Source organism: Vulpes vulpes, chromosome X, assembly GCF_048418805.1.
Source record: "Vulpes vulpes isolate BD-2025 chromosome X, VulVul3, whole genome shotgun sequence".
NCBI classification, from domain to species: Eukaryota; Metazoa; Chordata; class Mammalia; order Carnivora; family Canidae; genus Vulpes; species Vulpes vulpes.
This window is the reverse complement of record NC_132796.1, coordinates 20,257,239-20,271,164: the sequence shown is the minus strand read 5'-3', so window position 1 is coordinate 20,271,164 and position 13,926 is coordinate 20,257,239. Positions and strand designations below refer to the sequence as shown.

At 39.0% G+C, this 13,926-nt stretch overlaps 1 protein-coding gene across 3 annotated transcripts in view; it reads right to left on the bottom strand.

The window, feature by feature from the left end:
• POLA1 (DNA polymerase alpha 1, catalytic subunit) overlaps nt 1–13,926 on the bottom strand; it is a 310,773-nt gene that overhangs the window by 208,709 nt on the left and 88,138 nt on the right. The gene's annotated exons all lie outside the window — the stretch shown is intronic.

Here is a 13,926-nt window from a genome sequence, read left to right as displayed (position 1 = left end):
TGCTTTTGACGATATTTCATTTTAAACAGATAAACACTTTTAAAAAAAATGCAAGCCAAAGACACCCTTTTGAGAAACCAAGAAAACAGATGTGGAAGCCGTTTGTTTAGATGAAGAGGAATTTTCGCTTTTATAGGAATACAATGATTCATGAAGAGGAAAAAAGTCTGTCATCAAGTTTACTTCAATAGATACTCTTGGGTTTGAGGCAGCTTTCTAAATATGGCCATTGCTTTTCTTCACATCTCATCTCTCCTGAAATATCTCAAACTACCACTAACAAACATTACTTTTATTGTCTTTGTTCTTTTAAATTTTCTGCTTAGTTAATATATTGTGCAGGAGAAAAAAAATCCCACAACTCTGGTACTACAGCATTACATACTTGCTTTTATTGCTTAGGTAGCTGGACAAAATACCTTCTGCTTTAGTGACTTACCAAAAGCAAGCCAGCTTGAGATTGTGAAAACACTAGGAATACAAGAAACCATGACTATAAGTTTGGAAATAAGAGTTCTCCTTAACTCCAAAGGAGATAGAATAAAAAACACTGTCCAGTTTTTCTAAGAACTTCTAGCCAAGAGGACAATCTCCTTTCCTGATGTGCCTGTTTAATGGAGATGCCAGGCAGGGCAAACTTAAAACAGGGAAACAAGAAAAAGGGTGGGGGGAGCACTGGGTTCAACTCAGGCAGATGCTGAAGAAATTGCTCTCCTTCCATCTTGTGCCCTACACTCATCTGCTTGCACCCTCTGTTCCTCACCCACTGGCGGCTGGGCCCACGGAGGCTCAGTGGGTCTGTCTACAGTCTGCTGTCCAGGTTAAGAGGCACACAAGGTCTGCAGCAATGGGAGCTTTATGTTCCATGCTCCTCTGCCTCCTTGACAAAAGAATAAGGCAAAACCAGCCAATACCTCTCAGTTTTTTTGTTTGATAAACAAAAACTTCGCAATTCCCTACCCCTTAAGATTCTGCTATGATACCAATTAAGTACCAGAAAAAAAGAAATAATTTCTTTTCTGCAATATCCCCATCTTCTATTTTGCCATGTTACTTCCTGTAACTTATAGTTAAAAAATAGATGTTTTAGCCTATCCCAAATATAACAACATAATTTTGAAGATGCATTTTCAAACTACACATACTCCTGCTATGAGCTAGGGCTCAGTCTATGAATCCCCTTAATGGACTACAAAATTCTGTATTCACGTATATATGCACATTTTTCCGGGTAAAGAATCCACAGCCATCACCCAATTCTCAAAGAGGCTCCAAAAGATTAGCCTCCCCTGCAAAATTTGTAGTGATTTCACAGTTGTGTTCAATCAGTCCTCAAACAGTCTAAGGAGTTGCCTGGTGTATTTCATACCTGTGGCCACTCTTGATTCATCCAAGAGACTGCCAAAGAAGAACAAACTGTTTTGCTGGCTCCCATGTCACGTATAAACCCTTTGCTTATCGTCCTAAAAATGAGGGTCAACCAACAGTCACAGGTGAGGGGAAGAAAAAAAAACAGATGAGCCTTAACAAATCTGTGACTACAATTATCATCACAGGGACAATGCGTAGTTTCAATCAGGTGGGTCTAAAGGTTGGTGAGTTTGCCAGGTGGCTGAAAGGAATCTTACCCATCACAATAACTTTTCTTTTTTTCCCCATCAATAATAACTTTCACAGTTTGTTTATTCAACACATATAGAGCTTCTACTATGTGATAAGTATTCTTACAGGTGCTGGGATGAGAGCTGGAAGCAAGGAGCTAAAGCACCAGTCCAGAGGAGAGATTCTACAGGCATGGAATAAGGTGGTAGCAGCAGAGCAGGATGGGAAGTAGAATGAGGACACAGTAAGGGTTGAGATGTAGGAAGTAAGGAAATGAGAGAAAAACCAAAGATATTATCTTTAACTTTTGGCTTGAGATGCATAGATTGTGGTGCCTCTTTTAAATTCGTGATGAGAGTAAAAGCATGTTTGTGACTTTAGAAGCCATTTTTTAAAAACCTACAAGATTGGGGATCCTGGGGTGGCTCAGCAGTTTAGCGCCTGCCTTCAGCCCAGGGCGTGATCCTGGAGTCCCAGGATCGAGTCCCACATGGAGCTCCCTACATGGAGCCTGCTTCTCCTTCTGCCTGTGTCTCTGCTTCTCTCTCTCCCTCTGTGTCTCTCATAAATAAATAAAACCTTTAAAAAAACCTACAAGACTGGCAGGGTGCCAGGGTGGTTCACTTGGTTAACCATCTGACTCTTGTTCTTGGCTCAGGTCTTGATGGCATGGTGGTGAGTTCAAGCCCCATGTCAGGCTCCATGGTGGGCATGGAGCCTATGTAAAAAAAAAAAAAAAAAACAAAATCGGGGATCCCTGGGTGGCTCAGCGGTTTAGCGCCTGCCTTTGGCCCAGGGCGCGATCCTGCAGTCCCAGGATCGAGTCCCACATCGGGCTCCCGGCATGGAGCCTGCCTCTCCCTCCTCCTGTGTCTCTGCCTCTCTCTCTCTCTCTCTCTCTCTCTCTCTATATATATATATATATATATATATATATATATATATATATATAATAAATAAATCTTTAAAAAAAATCTACAAGACTGGCTATAAAGTTGGATTATAGACATTCTTGTCCCAGTGCTGACGAGTCATGCACTATGGTGGACATTTCAAGATGTCATTGCCCTTAAGGAACCTAAAAGACAAATGTGATCACTTCCAACTAAGCAGCTTTTACTGTCTGAAAATCAAAGGAAAAGGACTCAAGAGTGGTTACACAGGAATGTAAAAAAAAGGACGAATAAGCCAATCACACAAAGTTGCACACCAATGGAGTGTCTATTAAAACCACCTCTTTGGGGACGCCTGGATGGCTCAGCAGTTGGGCGTCTGCCTTCGGCTTGGGTCCTGATCCTGGGATCTGGGATCAAGTTCTGTATCGGGCTCCTTGCAGGGAGCCTGCTTCTCCCTCTGCCTGTGTCTCTGCCTCCCTCTCTCTTTCTGTGTCTCTCATGAATAAACATATAAATCTTTTAAAAAAATTAAAAAACCACCTCTTTGGAGGCATGCCTCAGTCTTTAACTGAGTCCAAAAAGAGAAGCAGCTCTAGGTTCATGAAGGGAATGGTGCCTCTGATATTAAAAAGGGAGGGACAGCAGTGCTGATAAAAGAGGAATGGGATGAATGGTTTCTGACCTCATTTAAATGTCCTCATCCCTATGTACTGTATCAAAAGAGAGAGAGAGAGAGAGAGAGAAGAGTCCAGGTGGGGGATAGCCATAAAGTCCAGAAACTTGGGCTCCTGAGAGGTATAGTGGCAGAGCCAAGATGCCTTTTAAGGCCTAGCTCTCTTGTTTTTATTTTTTTAAGATTTTATTTATTTATTCACGAGAGACACCGAGACAGGCAGACATAAGCAGAGGGGGAAGCAGGCTCCCTACAGGGAGCCCAATGCGGGTCTAGATCCCAGAACTCTGGGATCATGCCCTGAGCTGAAGGCAGACACTCCACCACTGAGCCACCCAGGCATCCCTTCTTGTTTCTTTGTAATCCACAGTATCTTTCCTCTCATGCAAGAATCTCACCTCTCCCCCACCCAGGACCCTTCATCTTTTCCTTCCCACTAATGCCTTTCTTTCTGTTACTAATGATTTCTCTTCAATTAAGCGTACTCATTCACTTGACAAATATGTAGTCTGTACTGCTCAAAATACGGTACTTAACTCTTAGAAGACAAAATGTAGTCCACACCCTTGAGGACCCTGCAACACATAGCCCAACTGTCCACAACAGTCTCTTTTTCTTCCTTATCTTTTAAGGGCTTGCCCCACCTACCTCATGTTCAATGTGTAAAACCTATGCTGTCTTGTAGCTTCGTTCTCAGACTCAATTCCAATCATTCTTTCAAAGTTTAGTGGTCTCTTCTCGCCCAAGGTAATAGCCACTGCTTATGTTAGATACTTCAACAATCACCCAAGCACCTACCCTAACAGAATGAAAAGGTAAAGGTACTTCATCACTACCCTCTCCCAGATCCTAAGGACAAAGCCCATGCATGAACATGGCTCCAGACACAGTCACATTTTCCATGGTGGGCAAAATCACTTCCAGTTTAGAATCATGAACCTCCACCGATGATTCCCTGTGCATAAGCTTGATAAGTGAGTCATTTGTCATAAAGCATACTTATTCCAGACATTTGCCTATGGGTCGCCAAGACTATTTGCCCATAGGATTACATTATCCAAGATAGATTTTCCATGTTTAGGCAAACAAAGTCTCCAAATATGCCAGATAGCTTTCCTTTGTCCATCCTGTTGTAATCTCCACCCTGTTCTCCTGGAGGGAAGGCTGACCTAATGGACTATAGCCCTTGTCTCCTAATTTCCAAATGAGTGTGGAGAACACCACATAGATCAAAAGCGAAATGAGAACAAACTATTGATGCCCCTGGCCTTTTCCCTGAGGGGGCACATAGGGGCTGGCTAAATCCACCCCCTTGCAGTCAAAAGGCCCTTTATACTCAAATCTCTTTTTCAGGGTCAGGTATGTGTTCCTCCTTCCAGTCCTTTTCACCAGAAAGTGTAACATTCCCGCTATAACTAGCCCTAGAGTACATAATTCTCTTGTGATTTTGCTGGATCCTGCATCCATTTTGGTAAATAATCCCTTTATCAAATCCTATTAATCCTAGTGTTATATCTTTCCTACTGGGGCAGGAAATACATTTTTAAATCCATTTTAAATCTTAAAAACAAACAATTTTAAAATGTTCCCCCTTGAAGTCCCAATCTCCTAAGAAACACATTCCAAAGAGCCACTGCATCTTGAAGACCTAGGTTTGTAAGATTTGAGAAGAAGATATACTATGAACTTCCTTTAAAGAGAAAGTCTATGGATTTATCTCTTTTACTGTGACATATTAACTAAAATGCTAAAATTTCTACTTCCTTTAGCCTTATCTTATTGCAAAAAGAAATAAAAATAGTGAACACTATCATAAAATAACACAACCTACAACCTCTACCTTACGGTCTTGACAAATGGGCAATTACTACATCATTATTATAAGTTAATTTACATCATTATTTTTCCGTGTACACATTTCAGGTCTCTAATTACATTGTACATTACTGTTGAGGATCAGGACTAGGTCTTACAATTGTTTTCCTCACACTTATTCATGCCTTGTAATAGCTCCTTTAAGAAACAAAATATTCAATAAATGGTTGTTGACAGTTGGAAATACTATCAACAGAAACAGAACAAGAAGTAGCAGGAAAGCTAAGAAACAGAACAAGAGGGAGCAGGAAAGCTAAGCCCAAGAGCTATGCTCACTTCAAGACTCTGCCTTGCCTTACCCAGAGATTCTGCCACCAGAAGAAATATAAAAGCCTCACTGGAAGGTGACTGTAAAAGTTTAGGAAAACAGCTGTATACCCAGCAAGATTATTTTCCCCAAGTAGCCAACATGAAATAGAATTTACAACAGAGACAGGAAGAAGAGTAGGTGGAGTTAGAATAGAAGGAAATGAGGAGGCTCAACAAGAATTAATTACTGGTAATTACACATGCTACAGCCTCTCTTCTTTCTCCACCCTCTAGCTAATCAACAGTGGGAACAGATGTGGTCTGTGGTATTGGGGAGGGGGTGCTTAACAGCTGTTTGGAGAACATGCCATTAAAAAGCAGCCTTGTCCACAGAAACCCAAGAGTTTTACTGTTTGAAAGAAAAGAGGTAATGAATAATGACCACAGTTTTACTCTGAACTTAGCCCATTCAGGCCAATAATAAAAAAAAAGTTCTTTTCCTGATTTTGGATGAACTACGGCAGTAGCTTTGCTCTTTTCTATTACAAGAGTGTCTCGATATTTGAATCTGTTTCACATGCCTGATCCAAATACTCCTGAAACCAGTACAGACATCCAACTACTCCTTATTTAATAAGCAGTCAATAAAATCTTGACTATGATAATGAAGACAAGAAGGAAAACTCTGCCAAGTGCCCACTATACTGAATACCAAATCAGAGCGAAATAATCCCAAATTTGCTAAACTATCTTCCTGGATGTTCTTCTATGAAATGAGAACTCTATAAACAACATGGCAATCATAACATTCCAGTTTGCTTCTTTAAAAGTTTCAAGAATACAGCACACTGTCAATGCATATGACCTTTCTTAAAAGATAAAAACACAAACTAAAGCCCAAGAATAAATTTTCAAACAATACACCAACCAAGGTTTTAATAGGAAATGCAGTTACTCACAGAACAAAAGTTTCAACCTCTTTCTAGTAAGGAGCTACTTTTGCTTCCTCCAACATTTGATGACTGCCTGCTGGGCTGTTATTGAGGGAGGGTCAATGTCACTCCCACCCCATCTGGAACACCCCTATGGCCCAAGGAATGGAGATGGGGGCACAGATTTGGCTTCAGGAATTACCAGGGACTGCTATCTATGATCTCAAACTCTTGTGCTGGACTATCTGAGAAACTTTTTGATTTGGGAACCAAGCAGGCTCCAAAAAGGCTCCAACAAATATGTCCACTTGTTCCGAAGTAGTACTCAATAAGTGATTGATTACACCACTGACTGATAATAAGCACATTGACTGCTTCTGCCGAAATGTGCAACTATGTTGGAAGCTTTGAAAGTTCTTGAGAAGCTTAACAATTACAAGTTCTTCTTAACATAAATGTTATTTATATATATATGGGTGTGAGGTGTATATACACAAAAAATGTTTAAGAGGGTACATATTTCATAAGCACTTACAGGAGATAGTACACTAATATCCCATGTCTAATCTTCTTCAATTGAGCTTGCATATTCTCAAATTTACTTCTGTGTACTTTTGGGGCAACTTCAAGAATTTCATTCAGTTTCGGTATATGCAAATTGCACGAACTATGATTCAATCCTGTGGGGGAACAAAAGATGGAGCTGGGGCTGGCAAGAGGAAAGGAAGGTAAAACCTAATGGCAAGAATAGGAATAAAGATTTTTAGAATGAAGCCATAGGAAAAATACAAGATGAGTGCAGGCACACCTGGGAGTCAAACTACACAGTAATAGCATGTAAGAGTCAGCAGTAAGCAGGGATAGGGGCCAGCCCCAAGGAGAGAGGCATCCAGAATTTCTGAGTTCAAAAATGAAGAAGGCAAGGAGCAGCTAGGTAGAAAACCAGCCATGGGAGAGGAAAGGAAATGCCCCAAGCATGCTTGTTCTGCAACCAAGCAGATGTTCTATTAAATAAGGGATGGGGGGATCCCTGGGTGGCTCAGCGGTTTAGCGCCTGCCTTTGGCCCAGGGCGCGATACTGGAGATCCGGGATCGAATCCCACATGGGGCTCCTGGTGCATGGAGCCTGCTTCTCCCTCTGCCTGTGTCTCTGCCTCTCTCTCTCTCTCTCTCTCTCTGTGTGTGTGACTATCGTAAATAAATAAAAATAAAAATAAAAGAATTCAGTAAATGTTATAAATAAATAAGTAAGTAAGTAAGTATGTAAGGGATGGTAAATGCAAATGAATAGACAGGGATGTCTGGGTGGCTCAGTGGTTGAGTGTCTGCCTTTGGCTCAGGGCGTGATCCCGGGATCCGGGATCAAGTTCCGCATCAGGCTCCCCGCGAGGAGCCTGCTTCTGCTTCTCCATGTCTCTGCCTCTCTCTCTTTGTATCTCTCATGAATAAATAACTAAAATCTTTTTTTTTTTAAAAAAGAAAATGAATAGACAATATCCCTGATTACTAAATAAGAGTATAAGTTAAAGGACCATTTTTATTAGACTTACGTTTACCTAAGTGCATATAAATACTGTGTTTTCCTAAGAGCTTCCATAGATTCACTCTCAACTTCAGAGCCCCTGTTCACTATAGCTTCCATGAGGTCTAAAGTTCTCAAGGTCCAAAAGTTTTCAAGAATCTCTTCCTTCCAGAAAGAAAAGGACTATAGCTTCCCTTGCAGTTCACCGGGATAAGCTATTCTTTTTGGTGTGCTCTGCAAACCCACCTTCTGATCCCTAGAAATAATTTTAATCATCTGCAAAAGAGTGCATAAGAAAGTTTAAATTAATCCTTCATCCTAAATTATGTTGCTTTTCTGCATCAGCAAAGACACATTACCATGCAAAATAATGAGCTTTTTTTTTTTTTTGTCTGATAGAGAATATATTTGGGAGAGAAATGGGAGTTTCTGGCAAAAAATAAAGGCTTCATTACTTCAGCTTTAAATGTAAATTAGGCACTCAGCAGCATGCAAGTTAGGACAATTTTCCTTACACAAGATAAGATGAATTATATTTTATTCCTTAGTTCTTAACAAGAGTCACTTCCTTAGACATACCTAACCCTTAAACAAAGGCTGTTCTTTGTCACAGCTAGGGAAATGTTTTTATTACTGATGTTCTTTAAATATGAATAAAAATCTCTCTTCTATACTCATGTTCATAACGAGCTGCTACTTAGGCAAAGAACATCTAAAATGAACACAGAAATAAAAGGGGGAATATTTGCTTTCTATGTGAACATTACACCTATCACCCCCAACTACTAGTGGGAAGGACTTTAAAAAACAACAGCTGTTCTTTGAGGCTCTAATACTGTCCGACTTTGCAAGAAAGTGATAGCTTTCAAAAGTGAAAAAGGCATTAAACACACATCTGATTTTCCAGAATCACACCAACGTAGCAACTACCAGTGTTCTGTGGGGTTTTGCTCTTGTTTTTAAAAGGTGATCACTTCTTTTATATTTAGACTTCCTCCCTCTATCTGGAACTCAGTATCCAAATGTCTGTTCTACAAAGGCCTTGAATAAGACCCTCCAATCCAGTCCTTCAGCATGGCAGTGTCGGTCACCTTCAGTAAATAGGCCTCTCCATTGTATTAAGCATTCAAGAGACCATTCTTACACAAGCAAGGATCAAAGACGTTTCTCTGAGTGTTTTGTCCTAGTTAATCTGAATACATTACAGAATATCACATCTTTAAACCTGAAGTTCCCTGAATCACTCATGACAAAAATATAGTCCTGAGATTTAAGTCTGGAATTTTCCTTTAGTTCTACACAACCTGAATATGTAAGTTCAGAAAGAAGAGAAGGTAAATGAGATATGCTCAACATCTTATTAACTCATAACACTTTATATCCTAATATGTGATACCAAATTTTTAGTATCAGCTTTACACTTGAGAGATTCAATTGTCAAATGCCTTTTCCAGCAAAACTCTCTAATATTTAAAATGACGAGAGTACAATTGACCTAAATTTTAGCATCATAAAATCTCAACTACGTGAATCATATTAATATTGTTACTTTTCCTTCTTATATGTTGGCTGTACATTTTCAAATTAGTGCAGAATCCTTGAATGTTCCTCTACCAATTTTTCTGTTGCCACTTTAGCAAAAATCCACACAAGGAAAGAGAAACTGGACATTTTTACTGTTACATGAATTTCTACTTGAAGTCCCATTGCTGTTTAGATATAAGACCTGAACACTTAGGAAGCACTAAGAAAATGAAAAGTTTAGTTTTTTTTTTTCAGTATACTTAAAATACGTATTTTACATCATATAGACAGGCTGGGGAAATGTATTTAGAAACATCAATCTTACAGGTAAAATATAAACAGTGTCAGAATTATCTGATAGTCTCTCCTTCGCCTCAAAACAAGGAGAAGTTAGATTTCCTAGAACAGCATCATCCAACAGTACTTCCTACAGTGACAGAAATTTTCTATATCTGCACTGTCTCACATGGTAGCCACTGGCCATTTATGGCTACTGAGCATTTGAAACATAGTGTGACTGAGGAATTCAATTTTTTATTTTATTTGGTCTTAAATAATTAACTTAAATAGCCTACTGTGGTTAGTGGCTGCCACGCCTATGGAGGAATTGAAACATGGCTAGTGTGGCCGAGTAACTAAATTTTAATTTTATTTCATTTTAATTAATTAAAATGGACAGTGCAGATCTACAACACTGATAGCTACAAAAGTAAATAAAGCTGTTATTTTTTTTTTAATAAAGCTGTTATTAACTGGAATGTACTTTAAGAAAAAATGGTGTGGAGGCTGAAAAAAGGTAGAAGGTGGCCTTGTATTTTTATTCACCTCAACAAATTAGTAGCAGTAGAGTCAGACACTGAATCTTAGTTTTGCTTTTCATCTCAAATGATCAACTTGGTGTTAAGAACCCTTAGAGGCATAATCTAAAATTTCACAGAATGGCCAAGTTTATCTGTAAAAAGTGGCACTTTGACAGCTCAAAGGGGACAAACATCTTCCCAATTTTCAGGCCAAAAATTTACACGAGGATAGAGTATACGTTACGGTTAACTAGAAAGCAGAAATGATTACCAGCACACATATACATTACATATTCCACATGTAAAATTCAAATTTTCCTAATGCAGGTGAAAAGGCTCTGTAGAACACTGTGAAGCACTACACACACACACACACACACAGCACTCCTGCAGCCACTACTACTCTTCTGGCTTTTACCTTCAAGAGGCTTGCGGACTAGCATCTGCCAAGGCCTTGCTGACTGCCCACAGGTTTGGGTGGGGGATGTATTATGAACAGTCAAGATCACTCCGTTTTTGATTAGTGAAAACATGAGAAGTGATGTAGACAAATGTGGTGATTACTGGGTCTTACTGTTTTTAATTTTAAGGTCAGCAGTGCTTTACCCTAATGATGGGCAGGGGATAAACAGACAATAATTTAAGGAACGATATAAGGCAATCTGGCTCACTACTCCAAGGTTTCATGTCTATTATATGTCAAGTCGTGCCATTCCTCCTTGAAGGCAACTACTTTTCAGGTTTCCTGGACCTTTTACATGGAATTCTAGTATATTCCCTGATTTTTAAAAATCACACATGTATGTTTGGGTTCTAGGACTTTCTAGGTTTAAATTTAGATTTTTCCTACATGGGGATCCCTGGGTGGCGCAGCGGTTTGGCGCCTGCCTTTGGCCCAGGGCACGATCCTGGAGACCCGGGATCGAATCCCACATCGGGCTCCCAGTGCATGGAGCCTGCTTCTCCCTCTGCCTGTGTCTCTGCCTCTCTCTCTCTCTCTCTGACTATCATAAATAAATTTAAAAAATTTTTAAAAAAAGAATTTTAGATTTTTCCTACGTTTGTAAATTCATTTAATCTCCATTATGACAGACTAGCATTTCCCATTAAAACAATGTTTTAAGTAGGGATTTATCTTAAGAACAGGTGTATGCCATCAGTTATTTATATGAAAGACAGAAGTGAAATCTATAACCACTTAAACAGAGTAAATCTATAATATCAGTCGGGGACTACTATAGGGGCTTCACACATCCCTTCAGGACCTGAGTCTAAGGCCCCCCAAAAGGCCACCCTCGGAGGGTAAGACCCACTTACACAATGGATGTGACAACACTCTGCTGAGATCAACCAAGAGACTATTATATGTGTGCACCTAGACCCAGAATTTGAAAGCCTCCAAAGGTTTCTAAAGGTGATCTAAGTGTAATCTTAGGAAGCATGCCCAGAATGAGCTTGCTGCTTAGTAAAAATTGTATTATAGTTTGGTTTGAAAGAAATTGTATAAGCGAAGGAAAATGGTCAGCACAGAAATAAGCTCCAAGAACCAGACATTGGCAAGCTTTACTACTCAGCATTATTCAGGGGAAACCCAAACAGTCCCTGTGGCAGGTGTATCCTAATCACGGATTATCTAACCAAGTCCTTTTGTTTTGATTCCATTCTCACCAAGCAACCTTGTGATTGTAATTTGGCTTCCCATGTGGCTTGTCTATAAAGAGAAATGCACTAATCTCTCAGTTCAACCTTACCAGTCTAATTAACAGCTGTAGTTCTCATTTCAAATGAACAAACTGGCAGCAAGGCATGTACATGTGAGTCTGACCATCCAGTGTGCTAAAAAGGTCAGATTTCTGAGCCTTTAAGAATAGGAGCTCTTTGTTCACCTTGGAATCTCCTGTGCCTAGAACAGTGCAGGGCTCATGACAGCTGTTCAGTAAATATCAGGCTGGGGTCCAGAAACCGATGATTTTTAATGTCTTTCAATTCAAATGGCAATATATATATTAAAATAGCAGAATGTTCAACATAAATGGCCAGAAAACAGTTTGTTAGAAATAAAATATTTAAGGATTATACTATTAATATGACCTAAGACTATTTATTTGATAAAATAAATAAGCAACTCAAAATGCTTCCTTTTCAGGTCTAAAATATAAGTGTTTTCTTCCATCATTTTCTCTTGAAAAACTTCCTCATAATAAGCAAAAGCATTCAAAATTATTCAGAAGCTTGACATAGTCCTCAAGAATGCTCACTTTTTATTTTATTTTATTTTATTTTATTTATTTATTTATTTTTTATTTATGATAGTCACAGAGAGAGAGAGAGAGAGGCAGAGACACAGGCGGAGGGAGAAGCAGGCTCCATGCACCGGGAGCCTGATGTGGGATTCGATCCTGGGTCTCCAGGATCGCGCCCTGGGCCAAAGGCAGGCGCCAAACCGCTGCGCCACCCAGGGATCCCGAATGCTCACTTTTTAAAATAGCAATGGTTTTTCCTACTGCAACCATTTTGAAAAAAGTTAATATTTCTCCTTTTCACCTTTCCTTAACTCTGTAATTCATTCTAAATATCCACTTGAACTATTCTATATCATATCCAGTAAAGGCAACAATAACTAAAAAGGGTTAAGTTACCTACTTCCATGCTTTACAGATATCAAAGCAGGTCTTAATTTGCTGTAATGTCACAAAACCAAAAACCCAGACAGATTCTGCTTCCAGGCCTGGACAAACTTTGCCAGAGAAAATCACCATAACCTCTGGACAATCTAAAAAACAACTACCTGAAGGCACTGGAGAACAGTCAAAAATAGGCCAAATATTGGAGGGAAGTCAGCAATTGGAAAAAAGGAAAGACCCTGAGCAGGCTGCTCATTCCTCCAACTTTATGCCTGTGTGGAGCAGTAGTAGTCTGTCTGAAAGAGGCAGAAGATAGAGTTTAGGGTGACCACAATAGCTGAAAAAAAAAATCGACACAAATTACCAATATCAGGAATGACAGAGATGACACCTCTACAAATTCTACAGCTATTATAAATAACCTCATGCCAACAAATGAGACAAATTTCTTGAAAGACACAAACTACCAAAGCTTACATAAGAAGAAATAGATAACCTGAACCGCCCTATATATGTTAAAGAGACAGAATTTGTACTTAAAAAACTTTTATACAAATTAAAGTCCAGGCTTCAGTGGTGTATTAATCCCAACATTTAAGGAAGAAATAGTACCAATTCCACAAACACTTTCCCAGAAAACTGAAAAACTGAAGAAGGAATACTTCCCAACACAATCTAAAAAGCTAGTAATATCCTGGTCTGAGACTGATGAAGATATTACAAGAGAACTTAAGACTAATATCCCTTGTGAACATAAATGCAAAAATTCTACAAGTTTCAGCTAATCAAATCCACAAATAAAAGGATAGTGTATCAGGACCAAGTAGAGCTTTCCCCCAAAATGCAGGGCTGATTTAACATTGTTTTTTTTTTTTATTTAACATTTGGAAATCAATATAAATCATTATATTATTAACTAAAAACCAAAAGAGCAAAACAACCAAAAAAAAAAAAAAAAAACCTTATGACTGTCAATAGACACAAAAAAGACATTTGAAAAAATCTAACATCCATTCCTGATTGAAAACAAAAAACTCTAACCTTGTGTGTCAATTGTACTTCACTTTAAAAAAAAGAGCTCAGGAAAGTAAGAATAGAAAGGCATTTCTTCAACTTGAAAAACAGTATCTAAGAAAACCTATAGTTGACAATATACTTAATTCTATCAGACTGATGCTTTCCCCTAATATCAGGAACAAGATAAGGATTTCCACTCTCACTAATTCTAT